Here is a 27,343-nt window from a genome sequence, read left to right as displayed (position 1 = left end):
GGGGTTAGGATAAATATTTTTTGGTTACTGCTACAAGTTGTAGTCTTGCAATCAGGAGTGGCTTATCAGCAGCTTTTCAGAATCTGACATTCCACGTGGAATGCCCTGATGGAGGAAAGTTAACACTCTGAATGCTTTTACAGTTGAATTCCACACACATGAATTATGACAAGTGAGGCGACTACTCTGTGGTTTGTTGTGTCTGGTCGGGTTCCTACTTTTAAAGTTGAAGTTGCATTTGGTCATTTGAAGCTTATTTTCACAGTCTGGCCAAGCCAGCGGGGTCTCTGGGCTCTGCAGGGGACATAAACCACTGGCCTTTAAGTCAGAGTGCTCAGTAGATAAGCATTTCAAGACTTCATTGCATCATGCAAAAGGACTTATGGGCTTATTTAACATACACTGTTTGACTTAATTTAGATATTTAATGGAAAGAAAGGCCTTTTATTATCACCAAAGGGAAAAAACTGCCAACTATTATGGGGCTCCGATGAAGTATTTTAACGGATGTACAGAGTGGAAATATATGTCACTGTCTTACATAATGGGGAGTTTAATAATAGTTTAAATTTTTTTAAACTGTATTGTAGATATTGCACTTTTTAAGTTATAGTCTATTATTTAAGAAACTCTGTTTAATGTGGTTTTTCAAAATTTGTTTTAATGAAGTATGTACTGATTTTTAAAAATGGCCTTTAACTGTAGTTTATGTTTATTTCACAAGCTCAATTAGGGAGTTGGTGCCAGGGATGAACACTTACCATTCTGTCCTTGACAGACATGTGAACAATAGCTGGGTCTGCTAACCAACTGGCCAAAGCTTTGTTGAGCATTTTACTTGGTAGCCATTGGCATGCTGGGTAGAGCAGGGGTCTGGGGAGCTGGGTAACCTACAATAATGGGTGAGTGACATAGGCTGTCTGGGATGAAACCAACCATCTGTCGATACCTGTATGCCAATATCTCCCACAGGAACAGAACCCTCCCAGACCTCCAAGGCCCAAAGTTAGCTGATTCTTAATTTGAGATCTGTTCCTGCACTTCTGGAATATGGGTAGCTTCTGTGAGCTGAATTATGTCCCCTGCCAAATTTTGTATGTTGAAATTCTAACCTTCTAGTACCTCAGAATGTGACTATATCAGGAGCTAGGGTTTTTAAGGAGTTAATTAAGTTAAAATTAGGTTGTTAGGATGGACCCTAATCCAATGTGAAAGGAGTCCTCCTAAGACGAGGAGAAAAAGGCACAGACAGGCACCAAGGGAAGACCATGTGAGGACACAGGGAGAAGAGAGCCAAGGAAAGGGGCCTCAGAAGAAACCAACTGAGCAGACACCTTGGTCTCAAGGCTTCTAGATTTCTTAGGTTGTTTAAGCAACCTAATCTGAAGTACTGAGGGGAGCCCTGGCAAGTGAATGCAGGAGCAAATCAGAATGCAAAGGAGGTCATAGGTCAGTTGAAAAGTTTATTCCATACAGTGCTTCAGTATGGGAAATGAGAGCAAGAAACCCTTGAAAGGGAAGAAAACCTATAAATGTAGATGAAATTCATGTGGCCAGTGGAACATGAATGTTTGCTGAAAACTCACAGTGGGCAGGACACCATAATCCTGTGAGGTGGGAGCCATTGTTAGCTCCATTTTGTAAGTGAGGAGGCTGGTGCTAGGAAATGAAGTGTTACCCCTGGGTTTCAGAGCCAGGTAATAAAACTCTCAGTCTGTCTACATTGTTGCTGTGTCAGCCCTGGGAGCTGGGTACAGGAGGTGATTGTTGGATCTGTTATTACTATCAGTGAAAAAGTACTGGGACACACGGACTTAGACCTATGTTTGGGTCCATTTCCAGAGGGAGGCTCTAAAACGTGGTGGAGATGTCACGTAATAGTCACTGGTGTTCCCGAGCCCTTACCGTGTGAGAGCCCAGTCTACGCTCTGCACACACACAGACAGTGGCCCTGAGCCGCGTTGCCAGCACTGGCGCTGCCGCCCCCAGATGACGCTGATTACCCTGCACCTGGGCAGTGCTGGCCCAGCGTCTGCAGCTGCCACAGAGAAAGAAGGAGAGGGAGAAGGGTGAGCTTGACATTGGGTTTTTAAAACAGAAAAAAGTTGTTCCCTTTTCCCTTATTGCAAAAGTTATTTATGATAAATGTAAAAAAAAATTAAACCAAACCAAAGCAAAAATAAATAAAATTTATCTATAACCTTATCCTCTAGAGAGAATCATTGCTGATGTTTTTCTGACTGCCTTTCTTTTTCCTATGAAAATATACTTATTGTAAGTATAAATATGCTAATACTTTTTATGCACATCAGTGTTAGTTAGAAAAGAGTAAGCACTTTGGAATAAAGCTTGGGTTTACATTGTAGCTTTCCTTTCCTTGACTTTGGACGAGTTATTTTATTTCTCTTTGTCTCCATTTTCTGTCTTTAAAATGGGGACAATAAATAAATAAAGCTTCTTTCACTGGGGTTTGCAGTAGCCCAGGGTATATAATGTGTGCTCTCTTGTAGCAGCAGCACACAGTATGTATACGTCATAACTGTAAAAAGAAACAGTTTTTGTGACACAGCTTTGTTACTTACAACATATTGTCAACAAACATTTGGTGTGCATGTATGACTTGGGAATCATGTTTCCTTCTTTGTTCATGTTTAGTTTTACAACCCTTTTTAATGACTGCATAGTACTTCATCATCTGTATGAATTATACTGTGTTTAGTTTTTGTTGGAAATTTATTTTTCCTAGTTTTTATATGCCATAGGCAATGCTGTGATGTGCTTCTTTGCGACTTTGTAACTGAATTTTCCTTGGTGGTTACTATTTCATTAGGATCAGTTCCAAAGAGCAAGGGGTGAACAGCAATGCCTGTATTTAAGGCTGTTAAAGCAGTGCCAAATTATCCCCAGCAAAGGCTTTGCCAGCTCACCCTGCAGCTGGCCATGTATAAGAGTGCCCATTTCTATTTGTGGAATGTGGTTATATTAGATTGATGGGCACAAAAGGAAAAGTGGGACATAAGTGTACTCTGTGGGTCACTGACCCCAATCTGGCATCATAAAAGGAAAGCAGCGACTCTCCAGAGTTTGGAGAGGAGAGACCAGTCAGACACTGGTGTTCAGTTGGTTGTGTGTTCCAGGAGAAGACGAGGGCAGAAGCTCTCCTGCATGGAGCCCTTGCTGTGGGCCAGGTGTTGTGTGCCATGTTCTCAGCTGGGTAATATAATCTTCAGAGCAACACACTGAGGTGGGGATTCCTGGGGACTCTTTTTAGCCCCATTTTATAAATGCAGAAACAGAGGTTTAGAGAAGTTATGCAGTATGTCCAAAATCACAAATTAGTCTACTCTGTTTCAGTGTTGGAAGTTAAATCCAGGTGTGCTCTCACGTTTCTGCTCTTGTCCTGGGGTGAGGAGATGGAAACATGGTGAAGGAGCCTGCTTGGAGGCCAAGCGGGAAGGACAGAGTGGAACCCAGCAAGGTGCCTAGCTTGTTGGAATAGAAGCTGTGGCTTTGGCAGATAGGGAAGTGGGGAGAGGAAGCCAGTGTAGAGAGGGGGTGAGGATTCGGGTGCTATTATGGGGCCATGGAGACAGGCTGGAGATCTACCAGGAGATAGAATAACATCATTTACATGTTTTGCGGCTTACAAGCATTATCGCACTTAATCCTCAAACCAGCCATGGCAACTGAGGAAACTGAGGCCCAGAAAGATTGAATAATGTGGTCCCTAAGTATCACAGCCAGAATTGGACTCTGGGCAGCCAAATTCTGACACTGTGGACTGAAGCAGACTGGAACTAGAACTCTGTGCAAAATTGCAATCTGAGATCTGTTTGTGGGAGTGCTCTTGAACTTTGCAGCAGGTACTGACTGTCAAATTCATCTCAAAATTACTCATTACTCTCTGTGACTTGGCTCTCATTGTTGTCTTAAAATGTTACTTAAATCATGTATTGTTAACTTCCCATACTGGGGAGATGACCCCAAACTTCCGAACATATGTACCACAGTTAATCAGGGTGGGACTCAAGGATTGTTTGACAGAATTTAACTTAAGGGGTCTGCTAGAGACTTTACACAGGCCACATTCCTGGAGAGCAGAGGGAGGAAGGAGAGGTGAGGACAGTGCCTGGGTCATGAATCAGAGAAATGGGAGCACAGAGAGGAGATGGGCAGAGGAATGAAAAGCATCCCTTTTGCATAGACAGCTGTTTCCAGGGTGCCTCACCTTCCTCACTGGGGTGTCCTATGTGACTTCCAGGTGCACTACCCGGGCTCACTGGGCTTTTTGCTTGCCTTCCTTCCCAGAATTTGCTTGACTGTAATCAAGAAGCCAAGGGCTTTAGATTCTGGGAAGTGGTGTGGGGCTCCTAATAGATTTGTGACTCTTGTGTGCCCACCTGGGCTTTATCTTGGGCGCTTCTCCAAAAGTTCTCGCATTTCTTGTTTGAGCAGTTGGAAGGGTGCTACTGGTAATACTTGGTATCAGGGAGGAGACTTGGCTTTCAGGTACTTGTGACTCTGTCACTCACCGTTAAGTGTGACATAACAGTTCTTCCTCATGCTGCTGTTGGAAGATTTATGAGACCGGATGAAAATGCTCATGACGGAGGGCCAGGCTCATGGTTAAGGCTCCATGCACACTTGTTGCTCTTAGAACTGGATGTCCTTAGGAAAACATCCAAAGGCCTCTACCCCTTTGTTGAACACCAGTTTGAAAGGCCAGTGTGTTCCTTCTTGTCTTGTATTTACAACAGACATTTCACCACGTTGACTCTTTGACACTTCTCCTTGATGATTAGGTCCAGATCATTGGCTCTTCTCTTGGTCTCCGGAGGCATTTCCAAACCCTGTTGTCCTGCCGCCACGATGCGCTCCCTCTTTTTCACAAGGACATGTAGACAGCAGACACGAGACCATTCTTAGTCTGGTCGTTTTCTTCTTATCGACTTGCTGGTGTGATTTTCTTGACTTTGTAAGAATGGCCTGGAAGTTCTTCAGTCATTTCATTAGTCATTTTTGGTTTTTAAGATTGAAGACAAATTACTCTGAGGCAATGGGTCAGGTGGACGTGGCTGGTTGGGTAACCGTTTCCCTACTGAGTCAGCTGTCTGCTCACACAACTAAAAGCTGAAGTATGCTCGATGACTCGTCACTGGCCAATTTCACATTAACTTGAAATTCCATTTCTGCTCCTAAGTTGTGGAAGCTTAGATGCCTTTGTGGGTTGCTCTGAAGTACTCCAAGTATTGTATTGATTGTGTTGCATTACAGACCTCAGAATTGTCAGTTTTCCCCTGAAGTGGTGTTTTTGATGTGAGTTTGAGACATTGCAGTACGATATTGTTCAAAAAAGACATCAATTTATAGAAAGGAAACACGGCTCTGAGAAGCTCAGTGACTTGCAGAAGATCTCAAACAGTTGCTGGCAAAGTTGGGAAGAGGTCTGCTCTTCCTGCTGAGGTATCATCCCCAGCCCTTTTGTTTCTGCTAAAAACTACCCATGGAGCTGTTTATTTTGGTATTACCTCTTGATTGGAGAGACAGAATGTTGGGGATGGCAGCAGCTTCAAAATGCCTTTTGCCCCTCCTCCTGACCCTTTGTCTAGCATATGCCTCATAAGCTGTGCATATAACCTTGGAAAAGAGGTGTATTAGTGTGTTCTCTGATGTCTGTGTGCTCTTGCCATCATGCATCTTGAAGGGTGGATAAGGTGCTGTATGGGGTTACTATGCCTTTTAATGACATCCTCCCATGCCCCACAGTACCATACATGATGAAATAATGATGTGTATTAAGTGAGGATGTTTATGTTATTATGATACCACAATCTTAACTTTGTTGCTGTTGGGTTTTTCTTTAATTTGAGTACAGCCTTAGATGATGATTTGAGAATGGGGTGGAATTTGGCTTCTATGTTTTTATTCCCTTAAGTAATTTGCAATTAACCTGAAATGCTTGTGGTACAATGACGTTTGCTTCTAGTTAGAATACTGGTACACAGAGAATGTTCTAGATTTGGCCCAACTGGTTTGGGACCTCATGAAGCCTTATCTCACAGAACGACTCTTACAAATAGCACTTTGAAATCCTACTTTAAGACTGTTGGTTTTCTCAAAAGTTTTTTTTAAATTTATACCCCTCCTAACTCTTATTTTTTCCTTTTCCATTTTCAAAAGAAAATGGGCGAATTTTTTTTTTTTCAGTTGAAACCACTGTCTTTTTCTTAACTATATAAATCAGGCAAAAATCACTACAGAGAACAAGTCTCAGAAGAATTGCAGTTAATATTTGACCTGGTTGGTTTCTTCATTCTTTGAAAAGTTGTTTTATTCCCCACACCCATCAGCTATGGGGTTATATAACCTTAACTTTTCATAGAAAATATGGATATCCATACATTAGCAAGATGGCCTCTGGTGTGATAGCTGCAGGCTTCCCACAGAATGTTACTACGAGGGAAACTGAGGCATGGATTCTCTCCTCTCCTTCTTCTGCGGAACCTGCTATTATAATGTTTTCTTGTTAGTAACATAATAAGATTGTCATTCTTGTTCTCATCCAATAGAGCCTTGTCACCCATAGCCCAGTTCAAGCTTTTGAACAGATACATAGAGATCACCTCTGTTGTGTGAAGGTGAAATAATATAATTTGTTTACCACTTTGATTGTTTACCAGGGACTATGAAAAATATGTTTTGAATTTAAAAGTGTGAAAAACAAGCGTGCTAGCTATCAAAAAATCTCTCCCCTCAAAGTAAACATGTTTCTAGAGCAAGTCTCAAAACAAAATACTCAATCATGATAAGCCCAGCCAATGAAAAGAAAGTAAACATGTTTACCACAGAAACCTTATAAAGAGCGCAGATGGCAGCCAGTTCTCTGTTCACTTGACTGATCTTCCAGGGAGCTATTGAGGGTCCCTGGGCCTCTGGGACAGGGCTGCCACGTGCCCTGCCTGCAGCTGGCTGCCTTGTGAAAGCTCCACTCATGTAGCTTGGCCCACTTTGCCAGTGGGAATGGAAGGTTTGTATTTTGTGCCATTAGACTGAACCATGAGTTGAAGGTGTATGTGAAATTGAGCTCAGAGTTCCCATGATTAAGTTAAACGGCAAGTTGTCATAGATTGGGTGCCAAGTACGCTTGTGGGAAATCTTTCTGGCTCACTGAAAGGGCTGCACGTTGACATCACACAGAATGACCTTCAGTGCCCCAGGCACTATAGAGTAGATACCCACGATACAAAAATGTGAATCATACCCAGCCCCTACCTCATCCAGCTCACTCTGGTGAAGGAACCAAATAGCTCAGACAGGAAGTCTGTAGAAAAGACAAGGGCACACTGAGTGATACAGGGGTTTGGGGAGTACTGGGTATTGTGGTTTGAGCCTTAGATGATATAAAAGGAGAGAGGGAGTTCAGTAATGGGATGATGGATTGTGCATGTGGTGAAGGGCAGGTATGGACCCGAGGTCGTGAATGGCTTGGTCAGTGCAGCCCACAAACAAGTTCAAGAGAAATGACCCAGTGAGAGGTGGCTTAATGATAGGTTGTTCGTGAATTTTAGAATTCAAGGTCTCGGAGGTGGACACGTTGTACAGGATTTTGAGATCCAGGTGTTAGCCATGCCCTCGTGTATGGAATGAGTAGTAGTCATTAATTAGCACTCGAGGAGCCCTTACCACGTATGGGCAAATACCACTGTTTTCAGGAACAGAGGAACTTGCCCACGTGTAGTTAGGGAGCGGCATAGCCAGGGTGGGACACAAGCAGTCTGTTCCACAGCCTGTGCTCCACTGCTGCACTGCACTGTTCCTGAAATGGATCGGATGCCTCTAGGGTCAGGAATTAAGTAAAACAGGTGTGTATTCACTCTTCAGCAACAAAAGGGTTTTGAGCACTAGGCCTGGTGTAAGCATTGGCCAGGCTTTTGGAAGGACCACCTTCATGGCTACTGAGGTTGATAGAAGAGGCCACACTGAGGGATCTAGACAGAGGTTGTGAACCAGATACTAAGATATCTGAGAATGCTGTAGAGGAGGTAAAGGGCACATGGCTGGGCTGGGAGCAGAGTCCCCTCACATGTGGTCGCCAAAGGAAGGGTTTTGAAGGATGGAGGAATCATGGTGGAGAGAGACAGGTAAGGTGGACTGTTAGCAGAGGCATAACGTGGCTCTAACACAGGGATTGAAGAGGGTCCAGTTCTGTCTTTGATTGAAGTCAAGGGATGTCCTGTAAATGGCTTTCAGAATAGGCAAAAAGGGCATGTTTAAGGAAAAAGTAAAGTCTCTAGATTTTTTATGATGTTGGTAATGGAGGGCAGTGGGAAAAGGAGCGCGGGAGCCAAGGTGAAGGATGAGTGGAGTTCTTTCAACACAGAAATGGGGTTCTAGGATGGTCAGAGGGAGCAGGACGATGGTGATCTCATCCTTGAAGACGGGGTTACAGATAAGTCACTCATTTTATTGCAGGGTTCAGACATAAGCTGGGCTACTTATTGGGATGGTAATGGAGGGGGGTAGACAGATGCAAAAGAAGATCAGCTTTAAAGTTTTAAATGAAATGCTAAGATTTTTAGTGAAAAAGGGCAATAAACAAACAACAAAGGTTTCTGGTTCAGCCTCAGTGAACTAGAAAAGTAATTACATAGGAACCACGTTCCCCAGGTATTCTGATTAACGGCTTTCGTGGAAAACTTGGAACATAGATACCAATGTGTCCTCTGGTGAGTTGAAAGAAATCTTACTAGTGAAAGTTAAGTAAAAGCGATCGTGATTAGTTCTAGGCAACTGAAATGAAGTCAGGTGAGTTTGCTGAAGCCATGGATGTTGGTGTAGTGACTCAGCGGGTTAAATCTGGCTGACCATTTTTATTAGAACTTTAGAACGTAGCTGTTCAAACACGTGCTTATTTAGGGGACAGTTGAGGTTATTACTTTTAAAACAGAAGTATTTGTTCTTGTTTTCTAAGCCTTATTAATTGAGGCCGATTGACATTTTATTTGTGAGCTGACAACACACCTTTTCTCACAGCCCACGTGCTTTGGGAAGCAGGCTCAGCAGTGTCAGAAAGTTCCTCACGGAGACAGTGATGAGTCTGCTCCACCCACTTCTGTTCCCTTTCTATTTTGGTGCCATTTGCAACAAAGGAAACCACATTAGTAAACTAGAGAAGAATTGAAGCTCACACAAACGCTCTCCTTCCTATCAGGTTGTGTAACCATTAGACAAAGTGGGCCCACTCTTTCTGTGGCACATGGGACCTGAGGGAACGTCAGTCAGTGCAAACCACATGACATGGCCTTGCCGTGGGGTTCCCAGATTTTCAGACTAATCTGATTAGCTTCATTAAAAATACTGTAAAGGTGTACGTGTATATGTGTGTATACCTGTGTATACATACACATATATGTAACTACTTATATGGGTATATAAAATTCCAAACTTAGCATTCTAAAACCAAGGATGGTCCAGTGAAATTTTGTGTCAGGGTTCCTGCAGGAAGTGGGTGGCCTTTATATCATCTAGGCCTGAAAGGTCATGGGAAGGGCAGGACATGGTTATTGGAACCTGGAGAAAGTAGCTGTGTGGGGAGTGGGGACGGCTGGCTGGTAGGAGCTGTGGCCATTCCTGGAGGGACTTTGGTCGACCTTGCAGTATCCTGGGAGGGAGGGTGCCTGATGATAAACACCCCATCCTCTCTGTCCCCCTGAGATGAGGCTTCCATCAGTGGTTCTCTATTGGAAGTTGGAGGGCGGGGTACCCATTGATGAAGTTTGCATGGGCAGCCTTTCAGTGCACAGAATGAGGGGTGGGATGGTGGGTGGAGGATCTGGAGAAGCCAATGAAAGACCTCATTTGGGCATGACACTGCCACACAGGTTATCCATGGGAGAAAGGAAGGTGGGAGTTGAGTTCCTAGAGCTTCAGGATAGCTGAGAAGTATGCAGCCTACGGCAGTGTCTCTTGCAGCTTGGTGCCTGAACCAGTACCAGGGTCACCTGGGAACTCTGTAGATAGGGAGTCTCAGGCCCCACTGTGGACCTACTGAATTAGACAGTAGGGGGAGGGGCCCAGCAATCTGTGTTTTATAAGCCCTTCTGAGATTCTGGTGTTTGTTCACAACTGAGCTCTGGGTGTCTTGAGGTGTTAGATGGTCAGCAAATGATGTCAGTTTGGTAAGATGACCACTATTAGCTTGCTTGGAAATGCCAGCGACTAGCATGTTGCCTATATCAATCTTCTGCTTGAAACTGTAAACCTGCAATCTTCCTTTTGGAGACAGGCACTCTTCAAAAGAAGTGGAATAATGCATTACATGTAGACCCTGGGAGCCAATACCCAACATGCAGTTGTGCCTTTAATGTCCAAGTTTTCCAAGACAGGCCACAGACTTTTGGAGGTTGTTTTTGAAAAACAGATGTAAGTGTTGCCTGTTCTGTTGTTGTTTCTCTGATGCCTGGCAGTGTTTGGGAAACAACTTGATTGCTAGGTCTTGGCCTCAGGGAACCACAGCTGCTTTTGCAGCTCCCGGCAGACTTTTGTACTAGCAAGGATTGCTTCAGGGAAAAATAAACTGGGGAGAACAAAACAAGAAAACATCACTGTTGTTTTGTGGCTACCTCTACCTGTTTTTTTCTAGAGTTGTTTTGTAACCACAGGTTTCTTTAAAAAACAAGGCAAGACCCTGTGGCATCCGGGCTTCTTTCTCCAGGATTAGACCTAGAGTGGCCACTGGACTTTGCAAGCCTGTGTGGTAGCTACTATGAGAATATATGCATTTAAAAATATGTAAATTGAAAAGGAAGAAAGCTTCATTCTTTCTAAGGACTCCCAAGATGGTAATCTGGTTTTTCAAAGATTGAGTATGGCACTAGGAATGTTTCAGTACTTCAAGGTTTTCTGTAAGATATTTTAATGGGCTTTTAATTTATTACAGTTCCTGATTCTCAGGGTTGAAGCCGTGTCACTGTTGACCCCCTAGACTAAGATGTTCTTGGGCACACTGCTGCTCTGGTGAAGTGGAAGAGAGCAAAAGACTTCCTGGGGCTGGGTTCCTGGCCCTCAGCTGGATTCCTGAGTCCAGGTGGTTAAGAACAACACTGCTCTCCAGACTGGAGGCAAGGCCCCACCTTCATCAGAATTACCTGGGTCATCTGGTAGAAATTCAGATTCTTGGGACCTGGTCGAGACTGTGGACTGTGTAGCAGGAAGCTGCACTTCAAGAGAGCTCTAGTAGCACACTTAGGTTGCGTTCAAGGCCGTGGTGGTGCCTGCTGCCACCGTGTGCAGGGAGCCGGGGAGAGTGGATGGGGGTGAAAGTGATGGTGTTGCCACAGTTCATTTTTTTAGTTTTGAGCTCTGGATATCATTATAATGAATTTACTTTTTATTTACTCACAAGGTCTTTGTTATTTTGGCTCCCCTTTCCTTTTTAAGTTGAGAGTGTTCTCCCTAAAATCACTTTATTTTGGCTTGAAATACATTTTTCTGAATGCCTTGTAGAGCTGATAAACTTCTGTTTGCCAGAAAAGATCTTAAAAAAAGATTTTTGTTTCACTCTCATTTTTGAAGAATAGTTTTTTTTTCAGTATATAATTCTAGGGGCAGTTTGCCTTTGAGCAGTGTTCTGGATAATTTAATTGGATATCTATCTTCTCTTTTGGTGGTTTAAACAGTTCTTTTAATTGCTGTATTTTTTATTTCTAAAGCTCAGAGTTTTTGTTTTTTTTTTTCAATTTTTTTATTTAATTATTTTTCAAGTACAGTTTTCAGTCTATTACTCCCATCCCATCCCACCCCCCATCCTCCCCCCTCCCTCCCATTTCCACCCTTCTCAGTTGTTGTCCATGTATCCTTTATATAGGTTCCTCTAAATCCCTCCCTTATTTCCCCTGAAATTCCCTCCCCTCTCCCCTCTGGTCACTGTCAGCCTGTTCTCTATTTCAGTGTCTTTGGTTATATTTTGTAAAGCTCAGAGTTTTAGAGTTGTAGAGCTTGTATTTTATGATGTACGTATATAATATACATTTTATAGTATAAATATTAAGTGTATAAAACTACAGTATATGTAGTTTATATAGTCTTTTGGTTTAAACTAAAGAACTTATATTTTATAGTATGTAAATGTATATGTATGCATACATTACAGTATATATGTATGTATACAATGTGTCCTTTATTGTATATATACTACAAACACATGTACAAACTATAATATAGTTTATACAGTATTTTGGTTACAGTTACAGAGCTTGGTGGAGATAGAATTCAGTCCTGGGTCTGCTGGACCTGTAGCAAAACACAAACAAAAACATCTGCAAACCACAATGATAAAGTTTGCCCTTTATTTTTCGATACTTTAATATTTTCGGAAAACACGCAAGATAGCACTAATGTTCATACTCTTAGAACCTTGTTTGACAAACTTTATGTCTTAGCTAGAAACTGCATCTTCTTCAGTGTGAATGAAAATGAAAGCACTGGTCTTTGTCCTCACTGCTGTTCTTTCAGGTGACTTGACCTACCCACTCAAGCCACTAAATACCGTATTTTGATCTTATAGAATGCCTTTTCCACCTCATCTTCTGTTTCCTCCCAAAACTTGCTGAGGATAATTCCCCTAGAAAGTCTCCACCTACTCAGCCCCCTCCTGTGTGTTTCTCTGTGCTTGCTTGTCCAGCCTCTCTGTGCTGCATGCCCCTGGAATCATAGACCTGGAGATAGGTCATGACCTCATCATCATTTGGCTCAGGGTTTCCCTCTCTCACTAATGGGTACTATTAAAAGATTAGCTCCTATCTTTGAAAAATTATGAAATTTCACAAAATAATAATCTGGTTTACAACCTTCTTTTGTAGGCTTGAAAGATCTGGAAACCCTGGGCTGTGTTTTCATGTGGCCTGTGAATTGTACTGCTGCCCTCCCAGCTGAGAAAGCGTAGGTCTCCCCATTTTTCATGTTCCTTATTGCCTCACACCTGTCATATTTTGCTCAGTTGCTTTATCTGCTTGGTCGACGTGGGTGCCTTAGCTTTCTCTGTATGAACAAAAAAGGGGCAGAAAGGTTAAGTATCCTCCACAAGGTCTTTCAGCCAAAACCCAGTCAGGCTAGCTTGAGTCAGAAGGGTGCTTAGTACAAGGTAAGCTCTAAGAATTTTTGTATTAGTGTATTGACTGGAAAAATACTGAGTTCTTAATGACACATGTCCTGTAGAGGCAAGCCCCTGCCACTGTGTGATCTTGGGCAAGTTTAAAAAACAACTCTGTGTCTCACTTTTCTTACTGCAATATTGAGCTTGTAAGAGCTAAGAACTTTGTTGTAAGAATAAGATTAAATGAAATAACTGTTGTTAAATGCTTAAAACAATATCCAGCATGTAGTGAGTTTTTAATAAATGTTCGTGTTTTTATAGGACACAGAAGAATTAGTTCTTTCAATTGTTGATTCATTTGTTGACTTAGTAAACCTGTATTGAGTGCCTGCTGTGAGTGAGGCATTTCTATGAAGTTTTGCAGTATAGTGATGACTAAAATAGAGAGGTTCCCTTACATTGTGGGGCTTATATTCTAGTGAGAAAGACAAGTGAATAATTGATTTTATAAAGTTTATTGATTATTGCAAGAGCTCTGGAAAAAAGCAATAGGATGATGTCATTTAGAGTCACTAGGGACCTAGCTTAAGCAGGTAGACAGGTCAACCTTCTTGAAGTGACCTTTGCCTCTAAGACCCAGTGACGAGAAAGAGTTAGTTGGGTAAAGAATAGGCTTGTGACGTTACAAGTAGCTGGAAAAGCAGTGCACCAGTGCCGAGGCAGGAAAACATGCAGCTTGCTTGAAATGGAAGGAAGGCCACTGTATCTGTGTTAGAATTGGTGATCGGGCTGGTGGCTAGTGGTGGCATCAGAAAAGTAGAAAGTGGCTAGATTATGCAGAGCCTTCTAGGCCATAGAAGGAAGTTTGGATTTTATCCCAAAGATGGCAACCAACTCAGGCCGTTTCTTTTTTGCTATGTGGCTTAGGGTTTTGGAGAAGCTCCCTGAGCCTTGGAATCTCAGGCCCCACTGCAGAACAAGTGAACCAGACTCTTTGGGGATGAGGCTTAGGAATCTTACTTTATTATTTTTTTAATTAATTAATTTAGTTTTAGAGAGAGGGGAAGGGAGGGAGAAAGAGGGGGAGAGAAACATCAGTGTGTGGTTGCCTTTCACGCAACTGCCTACTGGGGACCTGGCCTGCATCCCAGGCATGTGCCCTGACTGGGAATGGAACTGGCAGCTGTTTGGTTTGCAGGCCCGCACTCAGTCCACTGAGCCACACCAGCCAGGGCAAAATCTGTATTTTAAAAGCTCTCCACGTTACGCTTATACACGCTTAAGTCTGAGAAACACTCATCTATAATACAAGTACATTGGGGCAGATTTCTATGGGAGCTGGAGCTGTATTCTCTGCAGAGGAATGGAAGTCTCCCATGGGAGCCCAGGGGATGCTGCCAGCCACCAAGGGAACCAGCTCACCAGGCTCCAAATTAGTGCCAGCATGAGACACCTTCCATGTATGTGCACACTCTCTGCTCACAGCACATCTTTGGTGTTGATGGCAGATCAGCCTAAGAGTGATTTGTGGCGAAAATCATTTTAATCAGGAAGCTTAAAGCTGAAGCTGATAGTTTAGGCTATTTGGAATACATAGGCTTTAACGGAAATGGTAGAGAAGCTGGGAGGTAGAAGGGACTTGGGAGCATCAGGAAATGCCTGATCCCATGAATGAAGACACTGGAATCCTGAAATGTTTAATGGCTTTCTTGTGGCCATACAATTTGTTATTGACTGTATTGGGTCCAGAATTCAGGCTTCTTCACTTTGATGCCTGTAGTATCACATAGTATGTTCTCCCTTGATGGAAATATTTCCATTAAGTCTTTCTCCTTATGTAATTCATAAACACTTTAAGAATTATTTTGAAGCAAAAAATGATTATGGTTCCTACTTTTACTAGTTTTGGTGTTCATTGTATTTTAAAAATAATTTTAATTTTTAGTTAATACTTCTATGTTTTTTCAGCCTCTGGAAAAAATAATTGATTCATAGAAAATGGCAGTACATTAATCCATGTAAAATTTGAGGTAAAATAACTTACTGTTCTGAGCATTTTATTATGGGACATATTTTGGTAGTGTCAGAACATGTAAGATATTTGACACAAAGTCTGCAATAAACAACAGCCTTTCAATGTGTGTATTGAAGTAATTGGTAAACATATCTTTCAAAACAATATTTCCGCTTCCTATTTCACAGCACCACACTTAATACTGACATCCCCTCCTCTGAAAGGTGTTTTCCCCTACCTCTAGATTCTGTGTCTGTCTTCCTATTTTCAAGTGTAAGGAAGTGGTGGTTTTAGAAGGTACATCTTAGTTATGTGTAAAAAATATTGTTGTGTTGCCGTGTTCCAGGAGCTTTTGCTGGCAATTCCAGTTTCCAAGTGAAACATTTGGGCAATGGTGAGGGCTTCAATCCCTTCTCTGATTTGCTGTCAACTGTGAATGGGTGGATGTGATGCCTGCTGGCTGACAGGGTGAGTGAACATTTATGATTACTCATCTGAAAATTCTCAAGACAAAAAGTCAACTGAAGGGATCCTACACAGCGCAGGAAACTGATAAAGTCTTAAGTTGATCAGAACGATGGCATTGAGGATGAGAGATTCTCATTTTCAAAGGAAGGACAAACTCTGTCATTGTTTTCTGCTATAGTCTTTTTTGATACCCCCTATAGTGATCTGAGAATTTATAAATGGCACATAGGACACAGGAGAATGTTTTTTGCTTACATGTTTCTTTTAATTGTGCTCTTAAGAGTGGAGTGTCTGAATTATGAGCCACATGCACAGTTGAAAGAGTATCATTTGGTGATAGAATGAACCAGCATGAAATAAGACTATAATGACCTATTTTGAGTTTCGGGATGTTTTAAGTCTGATTTGTTCATTGAGAAGGTCCCGTCCCAAGCCTTCCACATGAGTAAGAGTCTTGAGAAAGCTAAAGGGTTGGGAACTTTGGATGCTCAAAGATTTTCAGAAAGACTAAAGAGCATAGTTTACCTCATCAGTTTATTTATTGTAATTTTTAGGGAGAGGTTAGAAACAACATGATGATCATTTTCTGTTTTATGTGTTTTCTGTATTTGAATGCATCTATCATGCTCCTCAGAAACTGATGGCTCATATGTATTAATGAATGAGCAATTGTGACTTGCTTTTACCAGAGACAATGATACACTGAAGCCAGGTCTTTTGGGTAAACACTCTGACCTCATTCAGTGGTAGATTTGTCATAGAATGAAGTCAACCTCATGGAAATTGTTTGGCTTTAGGTTTTGTACTGAATGGCACTTAATGGGAAGAACCATTGGCATAACCTCTTCTTTGTCTTAGTGGATTTGTATTTCAGACAGATTCAAATTAATGGAGGAAAATTAAGTGAAGTTGAAAGAGCACTCTATTGGAAACTGGAAGATCTATTAGCTACCTGATATGGGGCAACTTAGTCTCTGTTGTGATTTCCTATTTTTAAAATAAAGCAGTTAGATTAGAGTGTCCTATTTGTGAGGCTGACAAGGCCCTGGAAGTTGTCTGTTTAAATCCTCTCCCCTTAAAAATAGAGCTGCTGAAGCCCATCGAGTTTGAGGTTAAAAGTCCCTGGGCTCCTTTTTTCATCAATCAATGATTCTTTCTATGTTATCTCAATTTTAGAGATTGAGAAATGAAGCCCAGGCAGTTTAATAAAGCTTTTCTGGTAAGTGTTTCTGCTAAGATCTTGTTATGCATTCAGCTATTTGGGCCAGATTTTTAAAGATTTTTTACAATTTAGAGCTCGTTTTGACAAATCCTTCCCATTTTATAGATGAAAAAGAAAAGAGCCCTAGTGAGACTGCTAGCCCAAATGTTACAGACCACAGGATCTGTAGAGAGCCCTGTGGGCTCTGAAATTCACACAGGCCACTTGGCCAGACTACTTGTCCTTTGCAGTAAGTTCTGCTGGACTAGAGATAGAAGGAAAAGTCTTTTTTGTGTAAGGAAAAAACTCTTTTCCTTACAGTATTCTTTCTCTCACTGGTAAGAAGTAAGGCAAATAGTAAACAGTAACACATAAGGAAAGGATTCCACAATGAAAAGGTATGGTTGATGGACTCATGGAGTTTTAGATGTGTTAGAGAACTGTGACCATCTTACTGGCTGGTCTTGGGCAAGTCCTTCCACTCTCTCATCTATGAAGTTCTTTTGAGGTTTTTCTATTGCTACACATCTGTGCCAGGCTTTTGTGAATGGTCTGTAGACTAGGGAACAGATAGCATATATTATGGAAAATTGTATCTTCCAGGAATCCAGGTAGAGTTGAGAACAAAGCCTGGGTCTATCTCATATACACATTTGAAAATTCATAGAAGTGGTTGGAATTCTGAAGGTATTGAAATAGCAACAAATTCAGGTTTGAGGTTACTTGTCATCTCTGTCTTTAGTATTGAGAGAGTCTGACTTAATCTCACTCTCATAAAATTGATGTATGAAATTTAACAAAACCACATGAATGGATTTATTGAAGACTAGGTTCATTGTTTTATTCATTAATTTCATTGGGTAAGACCTACTATTTGAAAAATCAATCCAAACTACTATAATGAGAATGTTATCTCCTTTGAATTGAAAAAAATGTACTGTTAGTCCCAGTAGAATACCAGTTTATATAAATATGAAAGTGCTTTGTACTTATCAGACTGCAATAAATGCCTTTTCACTATACTGTCAGTAAGAAGCAGAGGTCCCTGGAACCCAGTGAACTGCAGCCTGTTCAGACTCTCCATCCTCCCTGCCTCTCCTCTGAGCACACCTTCAGGTTTACTGAAAGGAGTGATTCTCTTTCTCTGTGACGTGTCACCTGGCTGTGTGCACTGAGTGTTTGACAGCTAGTTTAGCCCTACTGTCAAAATTGTACCCATAGTCCTGTGGTTTTCAGAACTTTACAGTTTATTGACTAACCAAAAGAAACACCAGTTGCTTGTTACAGCTGATAATTTGGAGTCTTTAGGCTTGAAATAAACTCTAATTCTGAGTGATATATGTCATGGTAAGTGTCTGCATGGTGGAACAGGGTCACAAGCACAGGGTTAAGCAGCCAGAACAACCATTCACCTCACTCAGATCCAAGGAAATGAAACAGTGCAATAAAAGGTTTGCACAAATAGATCATTATGGCAAAGTTTTAAAGTCAGAAAATAGGTAATGTACTTAATTGATGTTGGTAGTAATCATGCCTGCATAACAAATAACTTGGGGTCAGGCTACAGAGAAAGATGAGTCAAGCGCCTGAGGTCTCTGTAGTGTCACGGTTTTTCCATGTTGCCGTTCTCCAGCAGGAGTCAGCGCTTCCTGGCATAAAGCTGTAGTTGACATTGGTACCTGTCTGATGCGCATCACGAGACCCCAAGAGTGAAGAGTGGCTAAGTCTGCTGCATTTGTAATAGTCACATAACCACAGTGTTATTAATAAATGTGATAATAGCAGTCTGAATTTGCATAGAGTTTTCCTGAGAAGAGTTGACTACAGACGGCAAGTGTGCTGGCTGGGTTTTCAGTCTGTGCCTTGGTGTTGCACTGTCCACATGTGTGCCTGTGCCTTGCTGGTGGGTCTGGTATAAGAGTGTGAACATCATGCGACATTGTTTTGTCACCATTTGTTTTTCTTTATTTGCCCACCATCCCTCTTTTGTTCACTCTTATAATAAAATCCCATGCATTAAACCTACTAGGAAGAAGTAGAACAAAGAAAATAATTTTTCCCAGGACTTGCTAATGGGCTAGCTACTCTTTGCCTGGGAGTTTTTGCTTTTGTATAAAACTCTAGAGTGTGAATTTTTTGTCATTGGTTTTGAGGTTGGGGTGGCAGTGATGGTACAGCTTCCAGGGAGAGTTGGGGACAGGTAGCAGGTTTTTAGGAAGGGAAACCGGCTCATGGGCTCTCCTTTTGAGCTGCTTTGTGTTGGTAGCTCTCAGTAGGCCAAGCACTTTGTTGTGCTTAAACTTCCAGTCCTTGAAATTTTGACTTTGAAAAGTAATTTTAACAATTTAATAAACTACATAATATGTTTTATAGGCTGGAGTGAATGATCTTAAGTATTTTGGTCTCTTTCATAAGACAACGAGCTTAATATTGGTAAAAATACAGATCTCCACTCATGCCATAAAGAAAGGTGAGATTTAATAAGCAGTTATGAGTGCTGGCAGCTGCCTACCAGATTGTCTGACTTGGGCTCCAGCATGCGAAGACACTGTCAACTTACATTTTATCTCTGAAGTATTTTTGAGACGTTTATTTTGTGTTTCTTTCCAGTTTCTAATGTAATAGAAGTAATGTGATTGGCTAAATATTTTCCCCATAGGTAACTGGCTAGGGGCCAGGTAGAAACTATTGTGTGGCTTAATGAAGCTCAGAAATTAACATGACATTTACGTGGAGGTAATGGAATATGCTGGTAATACAGTAATTCAGGACTGATGAGAGCAATAGTGTCCATCCTTTTCCCACCCATATTCAGCAGGAGGGGTTCTGAAGGTGATGAAAGAACTCCAACTCCCCACCCTCACTCACTCCCCAGTATCTCACAGCGGTGGATGGCCAATCCAGTCCTGATGTCAAATTCACTTTTGCAGTCTTCAGGCAGAACTGTAAGAGAAACTAGTGAGTTATTCCATTTGTCAGTTAAAAAAGAGAATCCACCAACTACTGTTACAAGATTAAATTCCAATTAGAAGATTACATTTAATTTCATAGTTATAACATTGTTTTAATGAATTCTGTTGGAGGTGACAGTTTGTGTGAGATAAATTGATGTGGTGTAGGTAGATATAAATTCATTGGATAATGTTAAACATGTTACTTTATATACATTAGCTGTAAAATTTATTTCTTTAGTCGTGTCCCTGGGGAGGTAGAGTCAGAGGAGAAAAACATAATCTTCAGAGAAAGAACCCTTTCTAACCTTTCAAATACTTACTCAAAAACAGTTTTTTCTCACTTTTATTTAAAAAATTGTTAAATTTCTACATTAACTAAATATATGATTCTTGGTATATGCTATTTATAAAATTGAATATAGGTTTTATGATATAGGAAATTAGTCTAGGAATGAGAAGGCGATCCAATCTTGTAATAAAGGTAATCTGCATTTATATTGCAGACATTTTCCCTTCTCTCTAAGCTCCTTACGGGATTCTACACACTTTCATCTGGACATGCATATTCACTGTAAACTTTTAATGTATCCCATAAGCTTTTGTTCACGTGAGATCTACACAAAGCATCAAAACCTTTGCCTAAATCAAGGCTGGCAAGTATTCTCCACATACTTCCAATCTCTCATTCCCCCCACTCCTGACCATTCCTGTGCCGTGGCAGACATCACTAATTGATCACACTAATTGGTCAAATGAATGTGGATACGGCCTCAGAATTATTCATTTTAAATTTCTTGTAGACAAGTTTACAAACACACTATTTACAGGAGAATGGGCAAAATTGTGTCAAGTAAATAGCTTTTGCCTACCAGCCTCTCTAGTTTTTCTTTGTATACCTAATGCTTATCCCAGATGGGACATCCAGTGATTAAACAATACATGATTGTTATGTTAATGAGAGAATCTTACACACTCACATTGTGGCAATTATGTGGCTGTGTAACAACTGGATTTTGGACATCATTTATATGCCATATTTATATGATTTGTTAGGTAGTGTATTTTCTACCCTTCATCTGGTTTTGGTGTTACATGTGTGTAACAGTATAGTTTTATAGGTTTTTTCTATTTCTGTAACTTTGGAAAAGACAAGAAAGAGGTAGTTGTCACCCTCTTGACCTGTGTATCCACTGAGGCTCAAGCACAGTGAGGATGTGGTGGGGTGAGGGCTAAACCCAGGCTTTTTCGCTCTCCCGGCGCTACTCCTCACACAAGGGACGGGCATGTGCAGGTGCTGACCCATGCAGGCAAGTTTCTTGCTATTTCCTTTTGCATATTAATCTTGGTTTTTATCAATACACTGTAGCAAGCTGCACCAGGGGGGAAGGCATTCAGCTATTATACTTCAAATGATATCTTCCATGATATAAAATTCTAGGAACTTAAACTGCATTGCATGTTGTTTCTGAAAATATTCTGTTTTCTGTTAGCTTGGTTCAAGTAATGCACAGAGTCTAAGAGAAGGAAATTTCCATTCAGTTTATGTGCAGGCTGCTGAGCTACCCTGCTGAGAATTGCCATCATTTTAATTCTTCCTTAACGAAAAATGAGCAATTAGTGCATTTAAGCACCATTTAGTTAACATACATTTTAATTTCATTTCAACATATTGTTTGATTGTGTGTGTTGGTCATGGAAGCCAGAGTTCTGGGAAGTGACTGTGGGTGAACATGTGCATTATTTCCCTTTCAAACCATATTCGTCTGGTTAGCCTTGGTCAGGAATGACAAAATCAGCAGGCCCTGTCATGGTCCATTCTGATGGTGGTTCCTGTATTTTCTCTACACAGAATTTCTCTGGCCAATTTACTGGAATAGACTTGTTAGATGAAATGTTTTTCATCCCTCCTTGTGTTCCCTGAGATTTTAGAATATTTATAAAAAATACATATAGCAACTATTCATTAAGATTTGTTTTCCTGCAGTAGATATCACATTAGTTATCACATTTAATCATAACAACATTCCCGTGTTCTGGTTATGACTGTTCTGGTTTTATTGTTGAGAAGACAGAAGTTCAGTGCCCAGGTCACCTGATCAGGATCATGTAAGTTTTACAAGCAGGGTTTGCCTCAAATTGGGACAGTTTCAAAGCCCATGTCTTAACCACCAGGACATACTACCTCCTCGTGTTTGAGTAGACTCCATGGTTCTGTAACACCCTTCAGTTTTATTTAGGCAGGAAATATTTTGTAGCTTATAGTTGTCTTTATGGAAGAAATGAACTCCATTTCATTTAAAACTACAGCTTAATCTACACACAAGATTTTTGCAGAACCAGTGATACAAAAGGGAGTAAGTTCTTTCAAAATTATTTCTTACCTCTGGCCTTTTTCTCAGCCCAAAGCTCCCAGTATCCTCTGGTTGGCTCAGTGTCGTGTGTGTCCTTCAGTCTTCTTCTCAAGTAGCCATACTTCTTTCTGGTGGCGGCGGCTCCTGACTTCCCTGACATCTGAGCAGATGATTTTTCTTCCGGTACAATAGGAACAGACCACACAGGACTAGCAGGCTAGCTGTTCCAGAGAAGGGGTGTGCGAAGGGAAAACCTGGGCTATTGGACTTTTGTGGCCAAGGTGAGAGCCAGGCAGTGGAAAAGTCAAGCCCTGCTACTTTGACAGGTTATTTAGGCCCCTTGTCTTTGAACCACAGGCATTTCAGGCCCTTCCAGGATGGACTTTCAGGCTAGATGACCAGATGGTTCATTTCAGGTATGCTCTATCATCTTTTTTCCAACATGTGAGTTCAGTTGTTATTAAGGGTATTTTTCTCTCCATATTTTAGAGTTTGATATTGAATTGTGTAAGGGTGAAATGGCATATCACTTGCATTTTACTTTATAAATCTTTAGAAAGAAAGAAAAAATGGAATGGAATTTCAGTATTCTAGGATCTGGATTATGGGTATATAGGGCTCGCTATTCTATTTTCTCTTCCATATACATTTGATCCCTTATCATTTTAAAAGGTGTATGTGGTGGGTGAGGGGCTTAACAAGCTCATTGTCTAATATAGTGGTTGATAAACTAATCATTGGTTAGAACCAGGACCCTTCTCCCTCGTCTTCACCCCACCTTGGCCAGCCCTTGTCTACTGGTATAATTTAATTGATATGTAGTCTTAGGGCAAGCAGATGCTAAGCTAATCAGCTGAGCGCTGAAGTGATTTTCTGGACAATACAGATAAAATGACTTTACCTGACATAAAAAAACATTCCCTGACTAACCTATAAAAATGACGGTAGTCCAGGAGCTGTTATAACTGGGCCATGAGACATGCCTGGGGCTATGATACACCTGCTAACTTCCTCTGGGCATTGTTTGGAGGGGAATAGAGGGGACCTGAACCAAGGGCCCAGTAGACTTTCCTTCTCTTCTTCCTCCAAGTCCTTGGGGGCTGTGTTTTTCCAATATGTTCGAGAGGCTGCCTGGGAAGTACATTAAATACAGATTTCTGGACTCACACACCCAGGCACCAGCCTGAGGCTTGCTTAAGCAGAGCTTGGTCTCTGAAGTTAGAGTAGATGGCCTCAGGTCCTAGTCCCAGGTCTCACTAATAGTTGTTACCTTGGCCAAGTTCCAGCTCTTCTCCAAGCCTCAGTTTCCTCGTCTACGAAATGTGGACACTGGTAGCATCTACCTTGTTGTCTGTGGAAAGTCCTTGGTGTAGCACTTGGTATATTGTAAGCACCAGATATATGGTACTTGCTACTGTATTTTAATCATTTTCAGACGTTTGCAAATACCCTGACATAACTGAGACTATTAAGGATGTAGCAATTAATGCTCCAGGTGGCACTATTTGGCGGATATAATTTAAACCTTGTATATCCTAAAAGTGTTTTTTTGTAATCATTAGGAACATTTTAAAAATGAGTGTTAGTTTTTTTACATAGATGCTTGAAAAAGAATTCTGTCAACAAAGTGTATGAAAGTTGACAAACAAATATGCAGTTAGTTTAAAAAAATATGTATTATTTACTGATCAATGCAGTGTCTCCTTTGGAGCCATTATACTCAGTCATTTCCTGTCAATCTCTTCATGCTGTTATAATCTGACGATGGATATGCATATTAAAATGCAAGAAAATTATTTTGCATGTGTGGTGGCAGCTTTTTAATTGTTAATGCTGCTGCTTAAAAACGGTGTCCAGATAGTTGTCTCTTATGATGGTTAGCAGTCATAGGAACCAGAACTCAGTGTGGGGGGACGTGAGGCCCCGTGGGTGGTGAGCAGGGGCTGTCAGTGCTTTTACTCAGTGCCCAGCCACAAACGCAGCTTTCCATCTGACCTTGGCATTGAATGCATGGGGAGTCCTTATGCTCTTCTTTTTACTGCTGTGAGTTTTTGAAAACTTTTTTAACCCAAATAAGCCAAAACAAACAAAACAGTTGTTTGTGCACATCTGTGAGTAAAAGGGTAAACTGACTCCTCTGTCTGTATCAGGGGCCAGCAGCGTTTCCTGAGCCAGATAGTCAATATTTCAGGCTTCACAGGCTGCCTGGTTTGTTACAACTACCCCTTTGCTCTTGTAGTGGGAAGACAGTGGTAGATGGCCAGTGAATGAATTGGTGTGGCCCTGTTGCTGATAAAATGTATTTATAGACATTGAAATTTGAATTTCTTGTAATTTCCATGTGTCACTAATCAGCAGTCGTATTTTTATTTTCTCTAACCCGCTCTTTAAAGAATGTAAAAACTATTCTTAGCTCTGGAGTGTAGGGTTCAGCCTGGCCTGCAGTTCGCTGAGCTCTGGTCTGGAGAAGATGCAGCGTCTCTTGCCAGGCCTGGACACTCCAGCTCCCTCCTCCAGCACTTCAGTTTCTGATGGAATAATCATGTCACCAGCTTTTGTTCAGGTCCCGTCTTCAGAGATACTCTTCTTTATGACTGGATTATTTATTGATGTAGAGTGAAGTTTATTGAGAGTCTCCCACCCCTCCCTTCATGTAAGACAGGGAGCGCTGAACTGCAAGAAAGTGAGGCCAGGGGAAGAAGGTGTATCAAGTGGAAAGCAGGTCAGAGAAGAGTGGACTTGAAAGACCTAAGACCTGTACTCTCTTCAGTACCTGTGTTTTGCAAAACCTCTTGGATATTCTACCAGAGAAATTTAAGATGAATTTTCTAGGAGACACAAATGAACATTTTTGAAAATTAAGGGGTAAGGTATTATTTTTCATATATATATATATATATATGTAGTTAAATATGTAGGAAAATATTAGCACATCAAGTCTGGTTAGTTTAATGCAACATTTCAAAAATTGAGAGGTTTAAGGAAAAATATAATAATATTTATACATGTGGTTCTTGGGTATTGGATGATTTTTAAAGTGTATTTTGTTGATTATGCTATTACAGTTTTCCCAATTTTCCTCCCTTTCTCCCCTCTCTGCCCTGCACCCCCAACCATCCAGCCACACCCCCTTGTTCACGTCTGTGGGTTGTACATATAAGTTGTTTGACTTCTCTGTTTCCTATGTCATTCTTAACCTTTCCCTGTCTAGTTTATAGCTACCAATTATGCTTCTTATTCCCTGTACCTTCTCCCCCCATTCTTCCCCTCGCCTCCCCGCTGAAAACCCTCCATGTGATGTTCATTTTTCTGATTCTCTTCCTGTTCTAGTTGTTTACTTTGTGTTTGTTTTCATTTTTATTTTTTTAGGTTCAGTTGTTGATAATTGTGGGTTTGTTGTCATTTCACTGTTCATAGTTTTTGATTTTCTTCCATTTCTTAAGATAGGTCCCTTTAACATTTCATATAATAAGGGCTTGGTGATAATGAAGTCCTTGAACTTGACCTTATCTGGGAAGCACTTTATCTGCCCTTCCATTCTAAATGAGAGCTTTGCTGGATAGAGCAATCTTGGATGTAGGTCTTTGGATTTCATGACTTGGAATACTTCTTTCCAGCCTTTCTTGCCTGGAAGGTGTCTTTTGAGAAATCAGTTGATAGTCTTATAGGCACTCCTCTGTGGGTGACTGTCTCCTTTCCTCTTGCTGCTTTTCTCTCTTTATCTTTAATCTTAGGTAACTTGGTGATGTGCCTTGATGTGTTCCTCTTTAGGTACTACTTCTTTGGGACTGTCTGGGCTTCCTGGACTTCCTGGAAGTCTATTTCCTTTGCCAGATCGGGGAAGTTTTCCTTCATTATTTTTTCAAATATGTTTTCCACTTCTTGCTTTTGTTCTTCTCCGTCTAGTACCCCTATAATTTGGTTATTGGAATGTTTAAACTTGTCTCAGAGGTTCTTAGGCCTCTCTTCACTTTTTTGTTTTGAATTCTTGTTTCTTTATTCTGTCCCAGTTGGATGTTTCTTTCTTTCTTTTGTTCCAAATTGTTAATTTGAGTCCTGGTTTTCTTCCTGTCACTGTTGGTTCCTTGAATAGTTTGCTTTATTTCACTTTGAGTAGCCTTCATTTGTTCCTTATTGACCAAGGTCAGTCAGTTTTGTGAGCATCTTGATTACCAGGATTTTGAACTCTCCATCAGATAGATTGGCTATCTCCTTGTCACTTATCTCTTTTTCTGGAGTTTTCCTCTGTTCTTTCATTTGGGCCACATTTCTTTGTCTTAGCACACCTGTTAAGTTGTAAGGGGATGGGGCCTTAGGTATTTACCAGGGCACAGCAACCCTCTTTGCTGTGTTGTGGCACTGTCTATTTAGAAGGGTCAGAGAGGGAACAATGCAGCTCGCTTGCTGGACTCTTGCCCCATGTTCCAGCAAACTCTTCTGTGAAACTGACAGTTTCTCTCACTGTGGCAACCCTCCGCCATAGTCCACAGTCAGCTCCGAGTCTCAGTTTCCCATTCAGCCAGCTTGGTCTGTGCAGTCCGCTGCCTCACTGCAGGTCCTTTCAGCCAGCTCTGTGTGCACAGTCAGCTGCCTTGCCCTGGGTTCTCTCTCTCTGCCTGTCTGCCCTGTCTTGCTCCTTCCTACTGGTCTGATTGGTCTGGTTGACTGTTTCTTTGATCCTTTGGTTGTCAGGGTTCCATGCAGTTTGATTTTTCTGGCACTTCTTGTCATTTATTGTTTTTAGATTGGTTGTTACCCTCCTTTTGGTTGTGTGAGAAAGTGAAGGGTTTCTACCTGCACCTCCATCCTGGCTGGAACTGGGGTATTGGATGATTAAAGCAGGGCATTGTCTTCTAAGTGTCCCTACTCATCAGGATGGAAGAGTGGGGACCAGGAGATACATAATGTGAATCATTTGATTTTTCTCTAAAGAAATCTCTGGAGAATAAGAATGAGTATAAAAATGACTGTGATCATTCTGGCAAGAAGATGCCTTAAATTAGACTCCTTTCTCTCCTTTTTGTCGAAGATTTTAATCTTTTAACATGTAAGTAAGTGGGAGGAGTCAAGACCCTTGAAGAGTGAATTCCTAGAATAAAGTCTTTTCACAAAGTGGAGGACAAGGTGTAATGGAGCATCATGTAGGAGAAAATGGGAGATGGAAGGAGAGGTGACGAGGATGTTTCCAGGAACGATATAAGGAGAATCATCTAGAAGAATGTTTCTTTATCAAGTATCATGATAGCACTGACTTGGGTGTGA

General features: G+C 41.2%; 1 protein-coding gene across 14 annotated transcripts in view; it reads left to right on the top strand.

Moving 5' to 3' along the window:
* FOXP1 (forkhead box P1) overlaps positions 1–27,343 on the top strand; it is a 623,669-nt gene that overhangs the window by 89,531 nt on the left and 506,795 nt on the right. For 12 of the 14 annotated variants that reach the window (XM_037040949.1, XM_037040947.1, XM_037040944.1 and 9 more), the window contains exon 3: positions 15,454–15,575. The exons of the other annotated variants lie outside the window; for them this stretch is intronic. The gene's annotated coding sequence lies outside the window, so the exon portion shown is untranslated. The remainder of the gene's footprint in view (positions 1–15,453; positions 15,576–27,343) is intronic. 14 annotated transcript variants of the gene reach the window in all.

The sequence above is a fragment of the Sturnira hondurensis genome, unplaced genomic scaffold, assembly GCF_014824575.4.
Source record: "Sturnira hondurensis isolate 20B ecotype Veracruz unplaced genomic scaffold, ASM1482457v3 Scaffold0002840, whole genome shotgun sequence".
Taxonomy (NCBI): domain Eukaryota; kingdom Metazoa; phylum Chordata; class Mammalia; order Chiroptera; family Phyllostomidae; genus Sturnira; species Sturnira hondurensis.
The sequence above is the reverse complement of the archived record's forward strand: the minus strand, read 5'-3'. Positions and strand labels throughout refer to the sequence as shown.